The sequence below is a fragment of the Schistocerca piceifrons genome, chromosome 1, assembly GCF_021461385.2.
Source record: "Schistocerca piceifrons isolate TAMUIC-IGC-003096 chromosome 1, iqSchPice1.1, whole genome shotgun sequence".
Taxonomy (NCBI): Eukaryota; Metazoa; Arthropoda; class Insecta; order Orthoptera; family Acrididae; genus Schistocerca; species Schistocerca piceifrons.
The window spans coordinates 370,959,230-370,985,581 of record NC_060138.1 but is presented as its reverse complement, the minus strand read 5'-3'; positions in this window follow the sequence as shown (position 1 = coordinate 370,985,581).

The window sequence follows — 26,352 nt, the reverse complement described above, 5'->3', positions numbered from 1 at the left end:
TGTGTATGTGTGTGTGTGTGTGTGTGTGTGTGTGTGTGTATGTGTGTGTGTGGAAAAGGGAGTGAGAGAGAGAGAGAGAGAGCGAGAGAGAGAGAGAGAGAGAGAGAGAGAGAGAGAGAGAGAGTGTGTGTGTGTGTGTGTGTGTGTAGGTTTGAGGATTTTTCATTATTATTATTATTTTATTTTTGTGAGTGTGTATGTATGTATGTCTGTCTGGAGGCTGGGGTTCTATAGATTGGCGTTATCTAATAATTCTTTGAGGGCCAAGAACAGTGTTTCACTGCAGAGAGCTGTGTATTCATTTATTACTTGCTTTCATTCAACTATTGCTTTTTGTGTTTCATAGTTTTCTTCAATTATTGGTTTTTGTGGGGGGCTGTTAATGCATTTGAGAATTTTAGAGTAAGTATTGATGCATATGGGGCTATGTTTCTTGTCCATAAGGTGTTCAGCAACTGTGGAATGACATCTGTTACTTTTTAATGATCTTCTGTGTTCTGTGTATCTGGTATTAAGGTTTCTGCATGTCTGTCCTATATAAACTGATTTGCAGTCCTGACATGTTAGCTGGTAAATACCAGATGTGTTGTGTTCGTCTGTGCTTGTGTTGGTTGTCCTTAGTTTCCTCTGTGTATTGAGTTGTCTGCCTGTAGGCTGTTTTTAGCCCTTGTTTTTTGAGTATGCTGCCTGTTCTGTGGGCTGTTTTGTTGTAGGTGAGAGTGAACCACTTGTTTGTTGTTGTGGGTGTTTCTTGTTCCTGTGCACTCATATGTGTGTTCTGTGTGTTTGTTAGTTGGTGAGAAGACTTTTGTTTTTGTGTGTTGTGAGTCATTTTAACTTTGTTTTAATTTTATGGTTCAGTTTATCTATGGTGTTTGTATCGTATCCATTCTCTACAGCTATTTGTCTGATTGTCTGTAATTCATTGTTATAGTTGTTTTCAATGAGCGAAGTTTTGTTCAGTCTGTGTAGCATATATTGGAAACCGGCTAGTTTGGGGGATCGGATGATTAGAATGTTTGTGAATGGCTGTGCTGGTGGTTATTTATTTCTCCAAAATAGTTGCAGCGACAAATAACGGAGCGGTTCTAGGCGCTACAGTCTGGAACCGCGCGACCGCTACGGTCGCAGGTTCGAATCCTGCCTCGGGCATGGACGTTTGTGATGTCCTTAGGTTAGGTAGGTTTAAGTAGTTCTAAGTTCTAGGGGACTGATGACCTCAGAAGTTAAGTCCCATTGTGCTCAGAGCCATTTGAACCATTTGACAAATAACGCCACATCAGTGGGTTCTTTGATTCTAAAACGTGCAGAAATATCATACTTATAAAACATTGTAAAACATTATTATATGTGTCGAATATAAATAACCGAGCTAATGCATTTGGATTACAGCTGTACATGAAAATGATTTTTTTTTTCTCCAGAATGCTCTGAATAAATGTTGCTTTTCAAAATGGTGTAATTGTATATGAATGTTACACAACAGCATCATTTATTCACCTGCGACGGGATTTTGGAATTAGCCAAACGAATTTGTCCATCGTGATACCAGTTATCCTGCTACAGGATGTCCGAAGAGTGATGCAACAGGAATGATAATTTGAAGCAGAAATGTCTACTATGCGTGTGCTCCAAGGTGCAAACCTTAAGATCTATGCGCAATTATTCATTTTGAGAGAGGACGAGTCACTCCCTTATTGTTCTTCATATTCGAGGGTACAATCTAATGTCGAATTTCCACCCAAGACACCGTATTTGTGAGAAGACAGGAAGTTATCGGCATGAGCAGACATTGATGTATGTGTGTACATTGTTAAGGCATGCGGGGTCTTTTAGGGTGACTCTCCTTCGAACAGTATTTTTCGGGATTCTACCTTGAAACTCTTCCATTGGTCCGTGTTTGCATACAAAAACAACAATATGGGATTGCAGGTCCACCTTGATCCAAAATTTTTTTATTTACTTTCTATTCCCCCAAACTAGTTGCAGCTACGAATATCGCCGTATAAGTGGGTTCTTTGATTCTTAAACATGCAGAAATAGTATACTTATAAAACATTGTAAAACAATATTATATGTGTATTCTTTTGTTCCAAATATTGTCTCTGTGAATAATTTAATAATACCTTCTTTACTCTACGTCACAGCATGATTCAACAGTTGTTATCGCTGTTTCCGGCATATTTTGCGTGCGGTTGTTGCCGTTTTTCTCGGAATACGCCATGTCATCTGCAACTATACGAGTGACTGATGATAAAAAAAAAAAAATACAAAACCGTGAACTTACGTATGTTACACAACTGGGATTGTGGTGTGCTGCGGTACAATTTTAGGGTGTACTAGATTGTTACGGAGTTTGCTATGTACTCACGTTCGCTGGAAGGCTTACATACAGAAGCATGACTTTTGCACCTTCTTCGTGATACAAAGCATTACACCATGTTGCTGTTCACGTGTGAAGTGTTGTGTTTCGTTTATTACGTTTTTTCCTTCCACTATAGCCTTTTGTATTTAATAAAATTTCTTCTATTGTTAGTTTTCGGTACAAACTGTTGTTGTGTTTCACGATGTGTAGATCACTTTCAACATTAGTGGGACTGTGATTTTTGCTCGTTAGGACTTATGCGAAATTGAAATGTGTGCTGTCACTCTTTACAGCTGTCATGTGTTCCATTTAGAGCTGTCATGTGTTCTCGTTCGGAAATTTCTGCTTGTTTCCCCTCTGTACTGGGCTTGACAGGCGTTTCACGTGAGTTGGTATATTACAGCATTACCGAATTTGTCGGAAATTCTTTTATCTGGTCTTAGCCATTGTTGCACTGTGTTAATTGTTCTAAATGTTACTAGGATCCCTTGCTTTTTCAATATGTTTCCGATTCTATGCGCTACTTTATTGTTGTATATTAGTGTGTACCATCTGTTTTTTGTTTTCCTGATTTGATGTGGTCTACTGTGTTGTCTGTGTGTTCTGCCTCCGCATTTTCAGATCCTTTGGTTGTGCTCTTGAGTGGATGGCCACTACTGTTGTGTTTTCTTTTTGCCTTGTTGTTGAGCTTGTTTATGGTGTCTGTTCTGTAGTCGTTTTCAGCAGCAGTTTGTATGATTACTTTTAATTCCTGTTTGTAATTTTCAAGTTTAAGAGGTGTTATGTTTAACCTGTGAAGCATGTGTGTGGTGTTGGCGTATTTATGCACTGTCAGGTGGTTGGATGAGCTATGGATAACAGTGCTTGTGCATGTGGGCTTTCTCCAAGTAGGAAATTCATGATGATTGCTGTTTCTTGTAATTTTAAGAGCCAGGAAATTTTATAGCTTTTTTCTATTTCTAGAAAAAAAACGTAATAAACGAAAACGCAACACTTTGCCACAACGCACTCTTTACTGTTCTAAGAGTACTGACACAGGTCACAGAATAAGAAAACACACACACACAATCACTTCCCCACCATACACAGAGACGTAAATAAGGAACGGAAGTTGTCAGAAGTCCCGCTACAATTTTCATAACCTTCTCGCAATATGCGATACATTTCTCGCAACACACGTGAACAGCAAGATGCCTTAATGTTGTGGATCGCGAACAAGGTGCGAAAGTTACGTTTCTCTGTGTCTAAAAGTAACTGCAAGCCGTCCAGTGAACGTGAGTGCGTAACAAACTACGTAACAACCTAGTACACACCAAAATTGTACCACAACACACCACAATCCCAACTGCGTAATGCTGATGTACATAAGCTCATGTTTTTGTATGCCGTTGCACCTGACATGATGTATGCCGAGAAAAAAACGGCAACAAGGAAACGCAGAAAATATGCCGGAGCAGCGTCTAGAATTGTAAAATCATATTATGACGTATAGTATCAAAGGTACTATTGATAAAAGAGTAGACATGTGATAATGTTTTACAAAATTTTATAAGTATGCTATTTCTGCATGTTCTAGAATCAAAGAACCCACTGATGATAGCGATATTTGTCACTGAACTAATTTGCAGGAATAAATAAGCAAGAAAATTGTTTTGCTTGACGCACCCACAAATCCATATCGTTATTTTTTGGAGTTGAGAACAAACAGGCAGTTTGCTCGTTTGATAGTAAAATCATGCAGTGAACGCTTAGCGCTTGAAGGCCACATGCAGGTATTAGGGAAAAGAACATCTAGAAGCATCTACTTGTGACAGAATGCTAGGGCCAAAAATATCTTCCACTGTGTGCTGTGGTGTCACCGCCAGACACCACACTTGCTAGGTGGTAGCCTTTAAATCGGCCGCGGTCCGTTAGTATACGTCGGACCCGCGTGTCGCCACTATCAATGATTGCAGACCGAGTGCCGCCACACGGCAGGTCTAGAGAGACTTCCTAGCACTCGCCCCATTTGTACAGCCGATTTTGCTAGCGATGGTTCACTGCCTACTTACGTTCTCATTTGCCGAGACGATAGTTAGCATAGCCTTCAGCTACGTCATTAGCTACGACCTAGCAAGGCGCCATTATCATTTGCTATTGATATTGTAAATAATGTACAGACAAGAGCTACGTTCAACATTAATGGATTAAAGTTAAGTATTCCACCAGTTACATCCTTTTTTCTAGTCTAACTACCTTGTCCTGTTCCAGACCTCACGCCAGCCTGCGTGAGCTTAAACGCGTGCCTTTCGGCTTCCTCCAAACCCCGGTGGGTTGGCTCCTGCCAATCCACAACATGTGCAGACAATGCGTTCGTCGACGAGATGGAAAAACGGCCCACTTGGACCCTCCTGTTAGGTGCCTCTTGCCGCAGCAGAGGCCTGGGGTGCGCGTGAAATGTATCAAGTTGCCCAGCTAACGCGTTGCGACAGTGTCGTAAACACCCTTCGTGAACTAGGATGACAGTCATAAAATTTCGCAGGTTTCCTTGTTCACTGCGGACAAGATCCTATTCAGGGAGCCGTCAGATCGTGTCATGCCTCAGCCTGAAGAGTTTTTGGGAGGCCTCAGGCCCTCAAAACAATTATAGAAGGAATGCAACATTTATGGCGGCTCTGAAATGATCTATGTTGGGACGCAAAAGCACTTCTCTTGGTTTAGTTGGCGCCCCAGGTCAGACACGCGGTAACGTTGAGACTGTCGAGATAATTATCTCCATGATAAATGTGTTTCTCACTTTAGAGCTTTATGAAAACTCGAAATAACACCCTGGCTAAAGTGGCCATAGGAAAAAAGCAAGTCGGGAGCTAAACGTCTCCTCCTCTCTGTGCAGGAGTTTGAGAGTCAAGGATTGACTGCCTCTATTGAAAAGAGAAGAATGCTGTTAACTTTGATTAGGAGTGGCCAATGAGTAGTGCAGATGAGTTAGAGGGGAGACATAGAGCTCATGGAGGCTTGCGACTGGCATGAAACCCTTGTGGGGGCAGCTGAGGGAGTGCTTTTGCAGAGTTTACTGAGATTCGATGGAAAGTGAAGAGAGGGGATAGTGGGTCTTCCAATTCACATTCCGAGCTGGAGTGCATCTTCTGTCTTCTCATTCAGACTGTGGTCTGGAGAGGATACCAATATACTTTTTGTTATGAGTGGGGAGCCTGTGGTGGGGGCTTAGCTCTACTGACAGTTTAGACTTCAATCATCTCAGACAACTCCCTGTGTTGAAGGCTGTCTTAATCGTAAAAGGTCTGCCACTTTGACGTTCGATCTGCTTGTGCGCACTGTCGTATAACTGAGTCAAATCGGTCCATGATATGAATGGTGAAAGGGAGAGTCACATGCTGGAATCTGACGAGAATTCTGGGCTCCGTTAGAGAGTAACTGGTAACAGGTCGCTAGCAGGAACTTCGCACATTTCATGCCAGTGATAGGGAGTTACAGTCGCTCTGTAGATACTATCACCTGAAACAGTGCCACACATCGAAAAAGGGGAGACTGCATTGCTGCTCTGGCTTGTTAGGGCAAACAAGGTCACAGTTTCGCCACTTGCTCTCAGCTGCACGAACTCGCTGTATAACTTCTATGTAGATTAAATTCATCAATCTCTATTCAGTATTAATTTCAGATTGCGTTATTCATTTTTAGAGCCAGAGTAAGTAGTCAAGTCAGACAAACCTTAGTCTTTGCCAAACAGACACCACAAACGTTTGTCAACTGTTTGTTGTATATTTGTGCTACCATCAGATAATGTTTATTTTTGTCATCATGCTTACCATGTATTTTCGTCCAACATTAATCAATAAACTTGTGCCACAATTTTTACGAAATATCAATCCCGTGTTGATGTATTAATCATCCACTAACAACTGACAAAAATAATGAGCGGGCCATGACTTCACCAACATTATTTCAGTATTCAGGCTCATTTAGATTCTGTTAACTGTGGTAACCACCAATGCAGCCTACCAACAACAAACCCATGTAAAGGACAAAATCAATTTAGCAGACGCATGGGGCAGGTAGTCAAAGGGGAAGGTTTACTGGTTAAAGTGATTGCTGTCAAGGCGGTAACTCAAGAGTTGCCTGTCGCCGTCCAAAACATACTTTACGTTCAGTGTTCAAATGTTCAAATGTGCGTGAAATCTTATGGGACTCAACTGCTAAGGTCATCAGGCCCTAAGCTTACACACTACTTAACCTAAATTATCCTAAAGACAAACACACACGCCCATGCCCAAGGGAGGACTCGAAGCTCCGCCGGGACCAGCCGCACAATTCATGACTGCAGCGCCTTAGACTGCTCCGCTAATCCCGCGCGGCTCACGTTCAGCGTAATCTTGCAATCTTCGCTACTGTGAAACTCATGTATTCTACTGAATAAGTGCTCATAGCTCTTAAGAACCGCATTTAGAGCCCATGTGTTCTAAATATTTTTTTTTTGTTTTGTTCCATATTAGCCTTCTCAAAATATGGAAAGCAAAGAGTTTGCAGTAGAACAGATTCATTTCACAGTATCGAAGATGAAGAAGTGATCATAGCTCTGTAGATAAGCATTTTAGAGCTCACGTTTACTATTTTGCTTCGAAAGAACGTTCCTGTCATATCCCGGAAATACTGGTCATGCCTCCTGGAAAACACCTGTATATTATCTTACGACTCGTATAATCATCAGTTCATGGCAGCGAAGTATGGGGTAACGTATTAAACCGGTATCAAAATTCGAAATATTATATCGTTATAAGAATCCTAAAATATAGTTTCGGAAGGATTGCACTGGTATCACCAAGCAATCACAAAACAAAGACTCACAAGGTGTAAAATTTTTGGTTACGTTCTAGAAGTTTGTCGTTAGACGTCGCAATTTACTTTGCTTCTGTAATCGATTATGGAATTATACAACAATACGAATACGGGAGACGCGTCGAAATTCGCTACGTAGGCGCCAAAAGTACTAAACTGAAGCAGGTTGGGGCTCTACGGCCAACGGACGACGCTTACATCTACGATAGGTCTACCAGATCACCTGGTTTATCCGGTTTCCACGAGGTTTTTAACCCTTGATTCCAACCCCCGCTTGCCAATTTATAAACAGAAAAGAATTTTTTGAACTTCCAAGTCAGAGAATGTAGTCAAGAGTGCTTCACAAAAACAAATGTGACAAAAGTGTTGCATTTGGCCTTGATGACGTCAATATCGCTTTCGGCGGACTAGGACGATCTGATTCCAACAATGCGTCCAGTAAACTGAAGAAATAATTAGGGGGCAATAATTTATAAATCGGCTGTTCATGCAATATTACTCGTAAATCATAATGCTGGTAGAATAGCTTCAGTCATGGAGAAGATGGATGTGGAAATCTTTGTCTAGAAAGTATTCTGTTATTTTTCGTTTTATCCTGTGACAGCACAAAATGTAGCTGAATTCAGTAATTTTGTAGGAACTGAAACTTAGACATTACCTTCTCACATTAGAATAAGGTGGCTAATACTTACGCCTGAAATCGAAAGAGTTTTGCTGATGTGCGAGGTTCTTAAATCTTTCTTCATTTCCGAAAATAGTACCCCCAGTACAACTAGGCTTCCCCTGGAAAAATCCTCTGCTGAATGATACCTATGGTTTATTCATAGCATCTCCAGTTACCAGCGCACTGAAGATGAAAGAAAAAAGACTGTAGTGGAAGTCTGTAAGACAGGGCTACAAATAATTTAGTTCCTCTAATAGTAAGAGATGTCAGCTCTAAATGTCACAATAACCAGCTAGTTAATGTGTTGAGGAAAGATAAGAATGCTTGTTATTCCGTTTGTAGCGCTTACATTAGCATATGGATGAGGCAGTACGATCAATTTAGCCAAGAACTTGAATGAGGAATTGTGAAAAATGTTGCAGCTTATTTGAGAAACAGAAACGTTATTGTGGATGACACTGAACTCTTTGATGAAGTAAATTGCCTAAAAATGCTTGTAATTGAACAGCTCATACCGGAAACCAGACAAACATTTTTAGAAAAAACTGTGTAAGGCAGTGTGATCTCACGAACAACCGTTCTGGAATTGAATATCAAAACATTCGCAAATTGGAAAATACTTTTTGCAAGCCCTGCCCACAATAGACTGTGGAAAGGATATTTTCCTTATTAAATTAGACAAATGAAAGAAAAAAATTTTCTTACAAAGCGTAAAAAATATGTTTATCATCAGTTATAAGCACAAAGATCTCACTTGTTCTCAGTACTTCGATAGCATAAATCCAAGAAAGAAGTACTGAAGAAAATTCGAGGAACACGCTTTTATAAGAGAAAAAAGTAGCCATTGTGATTCACATAAAGACTTTTTGTAATATCCCTTGCCTTTTTCTTTTGGATGTATTGTAACCTTTATCTACGAGTGTATCTATGCGCCGCGAGTGGAGAGCACACTGGATAGTATCGCAGTGCAGCGGGGAAACACATAAACATCAAGATTTGCTACATACTGCGAGAAACTAGGTTGAAACAGCGAGACCTGCACAAACAGTGAGTGTATCGCTGTACGCTCTGGGTTGTGAGGTCAGAGGGTAAGGCTCCTGCATAGACCAGTAGGAGCGCGGCGGGTTTTAGGCATTCTCTCACGCTCGTTTAGGTTACTGCTGGTCCACATTGTTCGTCTTAGAAAATACGATACGCGAACAGTTAAAACCAGAATGAAAAAATAGTGTGAATAGTTGGGGATGTGAAAGAAGGGAACTAGCTTTCTGATCTATCTGGCAGCCTCAAAAACATTTAAATGAAAACTTCTTGACGTATTCGCACTGTTATACTTGTTAACATTAGTACCTATCTTATGTAGTACAACGCATCGTATCAAATAAAGTACCATAACAAGTCATGTCACATAACATCTTTTCGCTCTTACGCACATCACCGTGCATATAACAGGTTCTGAGTCTAAGAGAGCTCACGACGCTGGGGAAGTAAGACTATATCGTAAAAAAGCGCAAATTTTTCGAGATGTATTAATTTAAAAATCTTTGAAGCTGGCAGATAACTCTACGAGCTAGTTCGCTTTGTTTACATCACCAACTCTGCCCAGGACATATTCACCTTTTTTGTGCTGCAATATGAGCAATTTTCATTCTGGTCTCCAACTTAAACTCTGCCATAGCTTTGAACCTAGACTGCCATTGCTTGGCCACCGATGTAGATTTTTTTGGACTCAGGCGACGGCTCATCCGATGTAGGAATTTTTATTGCCTTTCGAACCATGTTGCTTATGTCTTTGCATTTGACAGAGCTTTCACAAAACAACAGAATCACCGTAAATTACATGAATCTGTCTACCTTCTCAGAACATTTGAAACGATTCGCACAAGTTTGAAACATAGAGCTGCCATAAGTGAAAAAACACAAGAAGCATGTTTTTTGCGGGTAAAATCTAAGTTACGCTAGATTTTGCAAAATAAGTTTTCAATTTTATAGTAAGAATACAATTTTTTTTTATTTGATTCACTTGAAACCCTTTCCGTGCATTCGATTCACGTAAGAACGAATTTTACTCGCTGCATTTAGCTCACCTTTAAACCATCTGTGACTGTTCCATATTTAATCTGTAGATATTTGCGGAGGCTCTACGCTTAAAACAAGCTCGAGGCAGATTTACTGTCAGTGTGTTTTCTTAGCCTGTCCCTAGAAGCTAAACGTCGACAGTTTCCAATCAGTTGGCGTCTATTAAAACAATGAGACGGTTCCCTTCAAAATTATTAAAACATTATTTTTTATTTTTATTTTTCAGACAGCCTAATGCTGAAACTTTTAGGTGTCACATTAAATCTGTGCATTTAACATCGCCACCTAACGTCCACAGCTTCTTTTATTTAGGCAGGCTATTTCATTAAACAGTTGCATACCCTTGTACACTCGAATTTTTGACGAGGTACTGTGAGGCAATATCTTCTTATTTTGGTATGTCTCGCTTTTAATCGTATGTGTATAACATTTTGTGCACTGTAAGATAACTACTTCTCATTTCCGTTTCTTTATGTGACGGACTGATAGTTGAAAAGCGCAAAATGATGAAGTATATATAATAAAAAGAACAAATAAATCTGAGTATTACGTAGTCTAGTTACGGTCGGAGATTCTTTCGATGATTTTGTAGGTTAATCGTAGTTCAAGCTGGTATTTACGGCTACCGTAAATAAAGAACGCAACAGAAATATATGCAACTCTCTCAGGCCAAGACTCATATCTCACTACTCACACTCTCTGAACAGTCCAAAGATCGTTGTCATCTCGTGTAGGAGGGTCTCTGGAGACTGCGTCAAGATAGATACTGCCACAATTTTATGTCAATCATTCACTTAATAGAAGGCAGGTTTCAGAACAAGTCTTAGATAAAAAGAATTTTGTCGAGAATTAACATCTTGGTTACAGTGGGGTATTAACTTATCGTCAAATTTAAAAGAAAAGAACAGTCCTTTTCTGTTTTTAAGCCATCGTCTACACATTTTCCAAATTTTGTCAAAAGTCTGACGATTCTGGTGCAATCATGGATTCAACTTCCAGCAAATTCTTAGCGGCTGTGATCGCTTCATAAGGGAAAGGATAAGAGGTGGTTGGTGAATGGCAATGTTTCAGATTATATGACTACCAGAAAAACGTGAACTGAAGAATGCATGAAGTGTAACATATTATCGATTATTAGATATTGAGGAAGGAAATAGTAGAAAACGAAGGTTAAAAAACTAAAACATGTTATTGTAGATCCTGATTGCAGTGTAGGTTTGGAGTTGAAAGGAATAGCCCAAATTAGACATAATTTAATGCTTATGTCATTCCATTTGAAAGCACAATGACGCAAGAGGACTATGAAGTGACGGCAGAGAGGTTGCCAAAAAAAGCGTAAGCTTCATTTACGCGTTTCGCCGTTTTGAGGCATCTTAAAAAATCCTACACTCAAAGTTTGCTGTCTTACAGTTCTTGGGTAATATTTCCTGTCGGATCACTGGACTGTTCAGGAACTATAATGCCAAAGTAGCTTACACCACTCATGACAAGATCTAGTATCACTTTATACGTAATGAACAGCCATGTAAAGACAAGTCCTCTCCTTCCGGCATTTATAAACTAACATGTGCGCAGAGTTGTATGAATCACATAGGACAGACTCGGAGGATGTTCAGAACACGATTTCGGCAGTACATGCTCACTAAAAAAGTGGCAGTTAGAAATAATCCTTGATTTCCTGAGTATTTAACAGTTAGCGGACACGCAGAACCTCTGCTTTGATCACTCCAAATTTTGCATCGTATATACAAGAGCAGAAAACTGAATTTACTGGAGGAATTGGAGATTGAGAAACGCTTTATCTAGCTAAAGAAGCTAAAGATGTTAGACTTAACGATCAAGTGATTACCAAGAACCAAACATTTTATGATTCAATAATAATAACCTGTGGTAAGGTCTTGTGGGACCAAACTGCTGAGGTCATCAGTCCCTAAGCTTACACTCTACTTTAGCTTACTTTAACTTACGCTACCGACAACACACACGCTCATGCCCGAGGGAGGACTCGAACCTCCGACGGGGTGAGCCGCGCGAAACGTGACAAGTATGATTCAATGATGACAATTTTTCGAAGAGTGTAATTGAACACTGACACAACTTTTCTCGTAAGTATGTAAATTTATATCGTCATCCTAGGTTTTACGTACAACTTATGGAATTTTGTATATAACTTGTTTCTTTTGTAAACAAGTTGTTATGTTCACATACTTCTCACGGACTTCTTGTCCGTACTTTTGACGCAAGCAGATTTCGCCGCGCTTTAGACGCTTTATCTCTAATTGTTTGTATATCTGTTATACGAGGGTCAGTCCATAAGAAATGCACACTGTTTTTGTAAAAATACATTTTTCATTCTGCATGTGTGAAAGTTTTCCAGTGTGTAGATACATCTTTCCCGCTTGTTTGCCGGCCAGGGTGGCCGAGCGGTTCTAGGCGCTACAGTCTGGAACTGCGCGACCGCTACGGTCGCAGGTTCGAATCCTGCCTCGGGCATGGATGTGTGTACTGTCCTTAGGTTAGTTAGGTTTAAGTAGTTCTAAGTTCTAGGGGACCGATGACCTCAGAAGTTAAGTCCCATAGTGCTGAGAGCCAACCCGCTTGTTTTCAAACTTAGTTCTACTTCTTCCCGTGAGTGGCGCCATCACAGCATGTCTTCAAGATGGCTGCTACACTTGATGTTCGTCAGAAGCAACGTGCTGTCATAGAATTCCCGTGCTGTGAAAACGAGACAGTGGGAAACATCCACAAGAGGTTGAAAAAGGTGTATGGAGATGCTGCTGTCGATCGCAGTACAGTTAGTCGGTGGGCAAGCAGGTTATGTGATGAAAGTGGGCATGGCAATATTGAGGATTGTCCTCGCAGCGGCAGGCCTCGTACTGCACACACTCCAAACGATGTGCAGAGAGTTAACGAATTGGTGGCTGCTGACAGACGCATCACAGTGAACGAATTGTCATGCTACGTTGGGATAGGGAAAGGAAGTGCATGCAGAATACTGAAAGTGTTGGCGTTAAAAAAGGTTTGTGCCAGGTGGGTTCCCAGGATGTTGACTGTGGCTCACAAAGAAACAAGAAAAACGGTATGCAGCGAACTTTTGGAACAGTACGAGAATGGTGGAGATGAATTTCTTGGAAGAACTGTGACAGGTGATGAAACATGGCTCCATCAATTTTCACCAGAGACGAAGAGGCAATCAATGGAGTGGCATCATGCAAATTCACTCAAGAAAAAAAATTCAAAACCACACCTTCTGCTGGAAAAGTTATGGCTACAGTGTTTTTCGATACGGAAGGACTCTTGCTTGTGGACATCATGCCAAGTGGAACCACCATAAATTCTGTTGTATATGTGACGACACTGAAGAAACTTGAAGCTCGACTGAGTCGTGTTCGAACACATCGCCAAAAGTAGGATGTTTTGCTGTTGAATGACAATGCATGACCACATGTTAGTCAAAAAACCATGGAAGCGATCACAAAACTCGGATGGACAACATTGAAACACCCACCTTACAGTCCTGACCTGGTTCCATGTGACTGTCATCTCTTTGGGAAACTGAAACACTCTGCACGCTGCCAAACAGTGGTCCCAACAGGTTGGTCCAGAATTTTACCGTGCGGGTATACAGGCGCTGGTTCCAAGATGGCGTAAGGCAGTTGAGAGAGATGGAAATTATGTGGAGAAATGAAAATATTGTTCCAAAAGGATGTATCTACACACTGTAAGACTTACAAACATGTAAAATAAAAGATGGATTAAAAAAAAAATAGCGTGTATTTCTTTTGGAGTGATCCTCGTAGTTATCACCTATTTTAAATCTGTTTTTCACTTGGATGGACGTTCTATTTTATTCTTATTCACTGTACTTTCAGACGTGTAAACGTCCGCTGCGTCCTGCCTGCCAATGTCACGTAGTGCACGCACATGTGGTCATGTATTCACGGCCACTACATTTTGTATACCAACATTTGTGTCAAGCTTTGAAGTGTGGGCGCCTCTAATCATCGCTACGTGCATTCGCCGAAGGTAAGCATCGGCGTCACATTCTCTTTTGTGCTAATGATGTACTATATGGCTCTTCGGTGAGCGTCTCTGTCAGTGCTTTTTAAAAAATTATTTTACTTTTTTATTTTAAGTGCACACCAGAATTTCTGCTACTTATTACGCGTTTCCCACAGTTTCTGTACGTAGCTCCTCTTCACTCTGTTGTTTAAAACTATTTTTAAAAAGTTTTCACCAACTTCTTATTCTGGATGTGACCATACGACTAATCCGATTTTATGTATTTATGTAGGAGTTCTGAAGATAGGTCAGAAAGGCGAAACGCTATTTTTGCAACCTAGACTGTTATTTTTTTATTTGCTGAAGGCAGATACTTGTGTACATCTACTGAAACCGCCGTAAGAAGAAACAGCTAACTGACGAACGACGTACCAGTTGCGTCATGCCGAGTGTCAGCTTGTAACGACAGAACACAGTATTTCGGCACAACGTCCGAGCTTCGCTGTGTTGTAGTAAATGCACGGTACACTGCGGCTGATTCCCCTGTACGGAGATCGGAGCGCCTACACGACTAAGCAGTCGTCGGCTCGGTATTTATTACTCGTTGTTGCCGGTATGAGCCACGGGTGGTACCTGAACGCTTACCTCGGTTGCAGCATCCGACGCACGCCAACACAAAGGACGGAGGGGAGGGAGAGGAACTTCAAATTGAGAAATCTGTGCAACAATTTAACCGCTTAATGCACACAATACGGCAATGGGACGAACAATGGGCGATTGTACTGGCGCGGCGTTGGCTTGTGTGTGTGTGTGTGTGTGTGTGTGTGTGTGTGTGTGTGTGAGCGAGGTAGACGCTACGCCAGCCGGTGAGCGTGGCACGGAGCCTGGGGGATGGGACGGGACTCAGTGTAAATTACCGCACCGCCTCTCCCCGGGTATCCCTCACTATTCCTCGGAGCATTCCCCAAATAGCAACGCCGCATCGCGTACAGCACGCACATAAGGCAACCTGTCCTCGGTAATGACGCCGACTTCTATGGACGTGTATGTAGGCGCCACTATGCTACTAATCAAGGCAGTGTTTCCTCTGCGCTACCCACTATCTGACTCGACAATATTACATTTCACTCTTGCTAATTTGAACCGAGGTAAATCAAATTTCTCCATAAGCTTTATAAAACTGAAAACACCTCGACAAAAGAGGATCACAGTCGTTTTGAATTTTTTAAAAAATTTTAACTGTTGATTGTTCATTTCAACAATTTCCGTCCCAGCGAGCTCGCAACTTGTATTAGATCGAAGAACGATATTTTAATTACAAGTTTCTTACTGCACTATTTACAGACTGAAGCGCCAAGGAAACTGTTATAGGCTTACATATTCAAATACATAGATATGTGAACAGGCAGAATACGGCATTGGGGGGAGGGGGGGGGGCGCTACACCTAGCTCGGTTACTGCTGCTACAATGGCAGGTTATCACAATTTAAGTGAGTTTGAACGTGGTTTATAGCCAGCGCACGAGCAATGGGACAGTGAATCTCCGAGGTAGCGATGAAGTGGGAATTTTCCCGTACGACCATTTCACGTGTGTACCGTGAATATCAGGAATCCGGTAAAACACCCGTTCTGTCAAAGGGAGTTAAAGTACGAATCATATGGCGTTGGGTGTTGTAAACACACCATTACCATCTCATGTTAATACAGCACCTTTTCTGTCAAATTGTGAAGAAGATACCTGTTCCCTGCATGTATATACAAGAAAGTAGAGGAATCAGAATATATGTCTGAGGAGCAGAGGCTCAAATCAGTAAACTTGTTCATGTCCTATGATAAATTCTTCAACTAAAAACTCGGAGTGTTTCAGGGGTATAAGCATAATATGGACAAGGTCCCATACAAAACACATTGCTCCCATTCTGTTTCACCCTGTGGTCTAGGAGGGAGGTAATAAAACATGAAATTCAAAAGATGTTGCAGTGGGACTTAATAGAAGCATTTTTGTCCTCATACAGTAGTCCATTGTTAGCCATACCAAAGTCTGGTGTAGGCCTGCCCCTCGTTTTGGATGCAAGATGCATCAATATCAAGGATCCGGTAAAACACCAAATCTCCGACATCGCTGCGGCCGGAAAAGTATCCTGCAAGAACGAAAAACTACGACTAAAGAGACTCGTACAACGCGACAGATGTGCAACCGTTCTGCAAACTGCTGCCGATTTCAATGCTGGGCCATCAACAGGTTTCAGTGTCTGAACCATTCAACGTCATCGATATGGGCTTTCGGGTCCGAATGCCCAATCGTGTAAGCCTTGGTGACTGCTCGACACAAACCTTTATGCTTCGCTTGGTTCCGTCAACATCGCCATTGGACTGTTTATGACTGGAAATATGTTGCCTTGAAAGGGTACAGTACCGCCCGACATTGAAAATAGGTACAACATACTTCATTATTTTTTGTCAGAACAACACATTTTTTTCTAATAATAACTCAATTTCAATTAATACAGCGAAGCCGGATACCAGTGTGGGAAAGAATGACAATTTATTTATTTAATTGATCACATGTGCACTCCCACAAAATAAATCCCTACATCCAGTTTGCTGAGATCTGTGAAATGAATGAATGTATGGTCGTCTGCTAACTGCAGATAGTGAATGTGAATATATGATCATCTTTGAGACGATCCTTTGGCCACCTTTGGTGGGACCAAAGAGATGAAATTTACCTGAGCTTTGAGCACCTGAAATGTGGCTGACCAATACGGTAGCAAGGTGCTCCCCCACTTCAGCAGAGGTGCAAGAGGACCTGAAGAACGGCCATGTTTCGGCACTCTGCCGCTGGACCTTGTGCTGTTAAGACCTGTTTTAGGTGTGATCCGTAAAGACAAAAGAGTGGAGACATGGTATGCATGTGGAATACTAAAGAGTAGTTTGAAATAATAATTTCTCTATTTCAGGAACTTTTGTGGGGAGAATTAAATGTCAGGCAGGTAATATTAATGGGATCGTAGTAATCTTCAGAACTGACCAATGGTCACAGTGAAACCACGTGTAGCAATAAATTGAAATACTTCCGTGTGCTTAAATTAAGCTGAATTACTAGCGTGTGTACAATAAGTTGAAATATTTAAGAAATAGCGTGTGTACCATAAGTTGAAATATTTAAGAAATGGCGTGTGCAGGACTTGAAATTAGAGACGAGGACTTCCACGTGGTGAGTACTGTGTGAGTCTCAATCTGTATATGAGACAAAGGATAAAGAGAAGTACTCGTCCATGGTATCAGTTGAGGACTCGCGTGTGTGATGAATATGTTCTTAATATTACTTTGCGTGATATGAGTCCGTGTGACGCTAGATTCAAACTCTGAGAGAGAAGCAAGGTGAGTCGGCCGTTATCCAGCAACGCCACTTGGCTTGCATTGCACAGGAAGACGTGCATATATCTCCAGAGTTCATAGTAGGAAAGTAGAATTAAAAGTGGGGCAGTGTCGTGTGAAACTGGGATAAATACTAATTGAAGTGGGAAAGCTGAAAGTGATAGTGTTGTGACTATTTATTGTATTGTATTCCATGTTGTAGTGTGGTGTATGTCATGTAATTTGGGTATGTGTGGTTTGCATGGGAGAGTAGCAAGGTAGCTTCAAAAGATTAGTGGGTTATGCTTGTTCCTTCTGTACCGCTCGATCTAGAGGAAAGTTTCGTGATGATGATTGTGAGAGTCGAAGTGTGAGATATAATAAAATATCCACCATCCTATCCAGAAAGTGCACTGTGGCGTTAAATAATTACGAGACCATAAGGTAGAGAATCACCAATGTAATGCCATGCCCACTGGGCGGAATTTCTCATGTGTTATTGTTATAGGTTATAGAATTTGTGTGTTTAGGTTATAGAATTTATCGGAATAAATAAGACAGTGAAAAGAAAAAGATTGGTGGACTTTTCCTTCGAATTGTATGTTGTCATGATGTCCCGAATTTATAATGTGTGCGCCATTCATATTCAGTGCGGTGGCCACGTGTTGATAAAAGCCGTTAAATAAAAGACAAAAAGAAAATGTGGTATTGCCAGTGCGTAGTGAACAGTCAGAGTTCTGCAAATTACTGATAGTCAGATGAGTGTTTCCGTTGCGTATCAATCATATAGGAGTATAACTTGTAACTTAAATTGTGAGTACGAGAGTTCATGTTACTCGATAAATAAGAATGAATCCACTCGCTTGGCAGACCACTCATCTTGCAGGCCTGACTGCTTGATGCCACAGTATGAGCAAGGCATGTGCGTGCCTCTCAGCCTAGTCGGATGAGCCTCGTTTCAGATTGCATCGAGCGGATGGAGGTGTACGGGTATGGAGACAACGTCATGAATCCATGGACCCTGCATGTCAGCAGGGGACTGTTCAAACTGGCAGGAGTTCTGTAATGGTGTGGGACTCGTGCAGTATGGGACCCATATACGCCTAAACATGACTCTGACACGTAAGTAAGCATCCATTCATGTCCGTTGTGCATTCCGACAGACTTGGGCAATTCCAGCAGGAAAATGAGATTCCCCACAGCTCCAGAATTGCTACAGAGTGGCTCCAGGAACACTGTTCTGAGTTTAAACACTTCCGCTCGTCACCAGACTCCCACCGCCTTCCTTGCCCTCTATCTTAACCTTCAAAAGTCCCAGTGCTCCCTTCAAAGACACGAGATTACTACATGGTGCCACCAGAGACTTCTTCAGATCAATCCTTCAAAATCCCAGGCAGTCATCACAGGACATAGCACCCCCTCCTTCCCGCGTGTTTTCTATCTTACCATCTATGAACATCCTATCCAGTTTACTCCCACCTTTAATACCTTAGCCTCACCCTTGACCATCACCTCGCCTGAACTTACCATCCAGCACAAAGCTCACAATAGCCTGCCCTCCTGAAACTCCTGTTCAGCTGGACATGGGGACTGCATCCTTCCACCACCCTCTATACTTATAAATCCTTGATCTGTCCCATTATTTGTTACGCCAAAGTCGCCTGGGTCTCTGCCCCTCCTAAATTCTATAAAGCCCTTCAAATCCTTGAACACCATGCACTCCACCTCAGATTCCATATCTGTTTCCTGACCTCGTGAAGAACCTCTATGACCCCCATTCTTTCCTGAATCTCCTCCTTTTCCTTGAACTCATCCGTATCCTTAACCCCATCTGCTGACTCAGTCCCCATCAACCCTTGGTGTCTCATTTCTTCTCCACTCCCCACCTATTGCAGCACCTCTACTGATGTGTTTCACCCTCTCTGCATCTCTATACCCCCTATCTCCTCTCCCAACGAAATTTTCAGCATCTCCCCAATATTTGTCTTCCTTCCATCTCTGCCCCTACTCTTTATGGCTCCCTCCCTTTTCCCTCTCCCTTTGCTGGTTCTAACCGCCCATGCCTTTCTCTTTTCCCAGTCTTTGTGCTTCTTCCTGTATTGCTCCCTTCCCCATCTCCTGTCGCATGGTGTGTTACCAGCTCTGTCCCCTCCCACCCATTCGGTCCGCGCCTCCTTCAATGGCCCCCCTCCTTTCCCTCCTACGTCTCGAGGACCCACCTCAGTGTTGCTGTGGTTCTCACTTGTCTGTGGTGCACTGATCGTTGCACTGGTCAATTTAGCAGCCCTACGGCGGGCTTTTAACCTTCCCGCCACACTGCCCATGGATTTGCAGAAATTAATGCGTGGTGTAGTGACTGGCAGTTATCTCTCATATTAGTAAGTGTGACATACTGCGCATTACAAGGCAAAAATCCCCATTATGTACGAGTAAAAAATAAATGCCTAGTCTTTGGAAGCGGTAACATCTGTAAAGTATCTGGGTGTGACTATTCGAAATGATCTCAAATGGAATGATCAGATTACACAAGTAACGGGCAAGGCGAACTCTAGGTTGCGGTTTATTGGTCGAATCCTGAAGCGATGCAGTCCTTCAACAAAGGAAATTGCTTACAATCCGTTAGTTCATCCAGTCTTAGGTGACAATGCCTCGATGGATGATCTAGTACTACGTTTTCTTCGAGTGGGAGGTTTTATCACACAGTCGAAGGGTGGGCATCTGGGCTTCTCTCTTAGGCCTTCACCCTCCCTCTTTTTAACTCTCCATAACTATTTCTTTGCTCTTTGTTCGACTTGATTTTCGTCTTTTCCTTATTTGTGTTAATCTAGCTTCGCATTTCTCGGCTGGAGATTTTAGTGTGTCAGACTGGGTCGCTCAGACTTTTTTATTCTTGCGCTCAGCCAGCTCAGACCATCTAACATGTTATTTTAATCTCTTCCTTTTAGTGTACGTTTTCCCCTTTTGGTTATCTTCACTCGTTTTCTCTTTCAGTGAAGTTTCCCATTAGTTTTGCGTCCTTTTACTTTTCCTGACTTCTTTTGGGAATGGTTTTAACTCGTGCCCAGTTTGCATAAGGAAATAGAACTGATGGCTCTGCAGTTTGGTCGCTTCATCTCCAACCCAACCAACCAACCAACTTCCTCTCCCTCTTCTTCCCCTCCTCTCTGGCATCCCCTCCCTCGGCAGGTTGTTCCAGTTTTAATCCAGTTTACTCTGCATCGTGTTTTGGTGCTCGCCATCTGTGTTACTTAATTTCAGTGTGTTTTAAGTGTCGTCGCCTCTTGTGGCGATTAATACAGTGGACACAGCTTTTTCTGATGTTCTCTGTGTCACTAGTGTTTCTGTACTATGTCTTCATCGTTTTTATGTATACGTGGACTTAATGCAAATGTCCCCCATTAAACTCTTCCTTTTTTGTGTATTTTAATTGTTTCCCCTTATCATATGTTAAATTCGCCTTTTCTCCCCTTACTGTCTGTTTTTAACGGTCTCCTGTGTTATCTGTACAGTCTCTTGGCTTATGAGCGGCAAATTATGCCACTGCCAGCCCAGTGCTCTTCACATGGGGCAGAGATATGAAATTAAATAAAGAAAAACGAAAAAACTTACCCACTTCGCTACGCAATTTGCAACCCTCTGCCGCTAGATGGCTCCGAAATGTAGCGCGTAACATGGTGTTACGTAAATATGCCGCTGCTTGAGAAACAGCATGTTGTAATATAATTTCTAGCAACAGAAAACGTTTTTCACACATGGAGCACTCTCTCCTTCAGCATAACAATGCTAGACCACATATCGGCGCTGCGACATCTGCAACAATCCAGTACTCTGGCTCTTCTGTCATCGATCATACTCCATACAGTCCCTGCTTGGTTCCATCCTATTTTGATTTGTTTCCGAAACTTATAGAACAGTTTCGAGGACTTCACTTTGACAGTGTCGAAACGGTGCGAGCATAGGTGAGGCTTTGGCTTCATCAACACCGTCAAACATTATACAGTGGCGGTATCAACATATTGATTTCTGATTGGGGGAAAAGTGTTCATCACTAGGGTGACTACGTTGGGAAGTAAACATAGACATGAAGAATAAAGGTGTAGAATCTTAATAAATTTTGTTTTATTTCAAAAGCTTTAAGAACGTTTACATAAATATTCGAAGGAATTACTTTTCAGCACGTGAAAGGTTTCTACATTAAAAAATGAAATGGTAGTAAGTCATAGTATGTTTGGTGTGTTACCACTCTGTGCATGTCTGAATACAAATCCAATGCAGATGTATCAGTTTATTCGGAATGTTGTCGCTTGAAACATCTTTGCACGCTGAATACATGAGTGATATGCAGTGCTGGTGCCCAGCGGTTGCATTATTGAGTAGAACGTGGGCACACAAGTAGCTAACATAGAGTCGAGTCGAAGTCGTCGGCAATAGTAGTTCCAGAGCCGTGGAGAGTGGATGCTGAATGATGGCAGAATGAGGAGCTTGGATAGCTGACGTGATGCACGGATATTTGGTTCTGAGATGTTGCATTATGTGTAACCTGAGGTTGAAGAATGATTTTTAAGAAGACATTGCGGAGAGAGACAATGGAGATTGTTTATATTACTTTGAATTATGTCATTATTTCAAAGTATGGCCTTTATCATTTATAAATATTTCACATAGCATGTCCCCACGGTTCAGAGGCAAATGTTCGGTGTTTTTGCAGTGTCGCGCTTTGTGCTTTTGCACGGACGATAATTAATAATTTGGGAAAGAGAATCAAAAGCTAATTTACTAAAACAGAAATTTAAAATGAAGTAAGAACAAGAAAGTAAACTGTTGTGCAGTGATTTATTTCAAGTCATCATTCTGTTAGTGCAGCCACAGCAGAGTCCTGTTATCCGTTGAAGGTAAGAATTTGTTGTAGAGCCTAAATGAACATTTTTTTTTCAGAATATTTGGAACAGTTTTCATTTACTAAAGTTTCATGCAAATTCAGCAGATGCGTTTTTGTAATAGGGAAACGACAAAAGTCATGGGATACCTCCTAGTATCGTGTCGGACCCACTTTCGCGTGGCGTAGTGCAACAGCTTGAGGTGGCATGGACTTGTCATCGGAAGTCTTCTGAAGGAATACCGAGCCGTGCCGGCTCTATAACCGCCATAATAGCGAAAATGGTGCCGTTGCAGGATTTTTTGACCTAACTGACCTCTCAATTACATCCCATAAATGTTCGATGGGACTCATGTCAACGATATGGGCGGTCAGAGCATTCGCTCGAATTGTCCAGAATGTCCTTCAAACCAGTCGCGAACAACTGTGGCCCGGTGACACGGTGCATTGTCATCCATAAAAATTCCATTGCGGCATGTGAACTTGAAGTCCGTGTACGGCTGCAAATGGTATCCAGATGGCTGAAAATAACCATTACCAGTCAGTGATCGGTTCAGTCGTACCGGAGGACCCAGCCCATTCCATGAAACGCAGCCCATTCCACTTTCAAGCCACCACTAACTGGCACAGTCCTTCGTAAGTCCATGGCTTCGTGGGGTCTGCGACACACTCGAATCGTACCACCAGCTCTTAGCAACTGCAATCTGGTTTCATCTGACCGGGCCACGGTTTCCTAGTCGTCTAGAGTCCAACCAACCAGTCGTGTCTGTCGTCTGCAGCCGTAAGCCATTAACGTCAGGTTTCGCTGCACTGTCCTAACGGATACGTTTGTCGTATGTCCCACATTGATTTCTGCGGTTGTTTCAGGCGATATTGCTTTTCAGTTAGCACTGCCAACTCTATTAGCCTGACGAGATTACGCAAGCGTAGCTGCTCTCTGTCGTTAAGTGAAGGCCCTCAGCCACTGCATTGTCCATAGTGAGAGGTAATGCCTGAAATTTGGTATTCTCGGCACAGTCTTGGCACTGTGGATAGCGGAATACTGAATACCCAAACGGTTTCCGAAGTAGAATGTCTCATGCGTCTAATTCCCGTTGTGCGGCCATAATCACGACAGACACCTGTTCACAAGACTCACCTGAGTACAAATGACAGCTCCGCCAATCTCTGCCCTTTTATCCCTTTTATACGTAATACTACCACCATCTTTATATGTTCCTATTGCTATCCCATGACTTCTGTGACATTATTGTAAATTACGTAACAGTCAGTTATTCTGCGCACTTTGTATACCGCGGGCAACTTACGTAACTAATAAACTGCCTTGCTGACTCTGCTGCTCCTTGGTATTTACTTTTTTGTGACATCCTAAGCTTCCTTTCACATGATCGAAATTCTCCCTTTGATACGGGATTAATTCAGTAAAGTCTTTAAGGAGAAGTATATTTTCATCTCTTGTCTCTTGGAATCCTTTTGCGCTAATACCATCCAGATACGGAGCCTCGATCCTATTTATACAACTTGTGATCTCTTCTACCTCTCCAAAGAAGATCATACAGCTCCCATCAATCAAGTATTGCTCATCTAACTGCTGTCTTAGCTGAGCAGAACGTACATTGACATTAGTGCGTATGCATCTGCAGCCAGAGTCTGTTGACATAAAAGTATTCTGTGTTTCATACCGTGTCATAATGTAAAAGAAAAATATAGTGGCGAAACCAACGTTTCGGTGACTGTTACAGTGGCCTTCTTCTTTTTTTACTCTACATCGTGGTACGATGCTCAGCAAAATGTCGTACAGGTGTTCTAGTAAACTAAAAAAAAATTACAAAAACAGCGCCAACTTGGGTGAAACATAGAAACAACTGAATATTCGACCACCGCCGTTGCAGTTTACATGCTCCATTCGTAAAAGGCAGGGACGTTTGATATTGGGGCGAGAGTTTTTTCTGTGGAAGTGAGGGAGAATTCAAATAGTAAACAATGTTGAAAGATGAAGAAAGACAAAATGGCTTGTTTCATTGTTTATTTATATTGACTGGACCAGTATCTGGATATATGCCAATCTCCAGCAGTTCACAGATTCAGGGTCAGTTACCTTGCACTTACGTGTAATGGGAAAATTTGGAAATCTGTGTTAAGGTCTTATGGGACCAAAATGCTGAGGTCACCGGTCCCTAAGCTAATGCACTACTTAATCTAACTAGAAACTACCTTACGCTAAGGATAACACACACCCATGCCCGAGGAAGGACTCGAACCTCCGACGGAGGGAGCCGCGCGGACCATGACAAGACGCCCCAGACCGCTCGGCTATCCCGCGTGTAATTACTCTTGTGCTGTCATAAAAGTTTCTTATTTGTTTTTGAAATGATATGATCGTGTGGCACTGTGAGCCTGGAGGCCCCATCCGATGAAGTTCCGCCGCCGAGTGCGTCTTATTGCAGTCGAAGCCACATTGGGCGCCTAGCGTACTAGTGATGAGGATGAGATGATGATGATGAGGACAACACAACACCCAGTCCACGAGCGGAGAAAATCTCCAATCTGGCCGGGAATCGAACCCGGGCCCGCTACATGGTAGGCAAGCACGTTACCATTCAACTAAGCAGGCGGACTGTTCCTGAAATTTTCTTTAATTTTTAGGTGGCTTTTAGCACGTCCTCGACTAGATACAATATAGAGTCTAGTTGCAAAGATTTCGTGCTCCAAATGAGGCAACGAGTTTTACAATGTCAGCTATGTATTTTTTAGTCAACGTATCGGTATTGCAGTTCAATAATACTTTCAACAAGTCCGTTTTATTTGATTAGTTTGGTTGTGACTAGCCGAACACAGGTCCGGTCTGTATAAATAAACAATAAAAGAAGAAGCCTTGGCCACACACACAGGCTGAATGTTATGTATATATAACTGGACGAATGGCTAAGGAAAATCTTCCGCCTATTAGGTCAGGAAGGGGAAACTGTTAGGTCAAATATTCGTTGTTCTTTTGTTCAGGGATTATAACATCGAACAGTCCTATACGTAATGTATCCATATACATACTGAAAGGAACATGAAAGCAACTTAAATATATCGAGATGTTGAAATGCTAGTAAAATTGATTGAGAGTCCAATTTTCCGCGTTAGTTGTTTTGTTGCAGTCGCTCAGAACAGGTACAAATGGTTTCGTACCTCAGGCGCATTTCTTCATAAAAATTTTATACAGAAGTCTATAAGAGGCGTACTAATGACTTACTGAGTTCAGAATTTTTAATACTATAATAATTAAAACCATGGCATGCGAATTAATAATGAAAGACATGAGCCACTGTCATAAAATTACTTACAAGGTGTAATGATCCATGTTATCTAAATAGCTTAACGTGTGTTCCAAGATATACTGAGGAGCGCTTACAGCTGCAATCACCAACGGTAGTCAAAATTAGTGCAGCAAACTTGTCACTGATAATTTACCTTCGGAGAGGAGCGTCAGACGTCCATGTGGTAACGTGCAACCGTCTGGAGTCTAGACTGTTGACTGCCGAACAGGTGTATTCACCGCTGTCATCTCAAAATTCAGTTGTTCTACCGTCCAGACGTTTCACCTTACCACATCGATGTCTGGCGTTCTCCGAATGTAAATTATCAATGGCAGCTGAGGTTGCTGTATTTAGTATAACTACCGTTGGTGATGCGGCCTTTACTCCTATTCAATGCATCTTGGAACACACATTAAGCCATTTAGATAACATGGAACATTAGACCATGTAGTCCGTCCCTGGTAGCTGAGTGGTCAGCGCGACAGAAAGTCAATCCTAAGGGCCCGGGTTCGATTCCCGGCTGGGTCAGAGATTTTCTCCGCTCAGGGACTGGGTGTTGTGTTGTCCTAACCATCATCATTTCATTCCCATCGACGCGCAAGTCGCCGAAGTGGCTTCAAATCGAAAGACTTGCACCCGGCGAACGGTCTACCTGGCGGGAGGCCCTAGTCACACGACATATTATTAGACCATGTAAGCAATTTTATGATAGCGGCTCATGTCTTTCGTTATTAATTCGTGCGCCATGATTTTCATTATTTAAAATTAAGAATTTAGAATATACTAAGTCTGTAGTACGACTTTTATAGAGTTTCGCAGAAACTTGTACGCAGAAATACACCTGAGGATATACCTGCCTGGTGCGAAACCG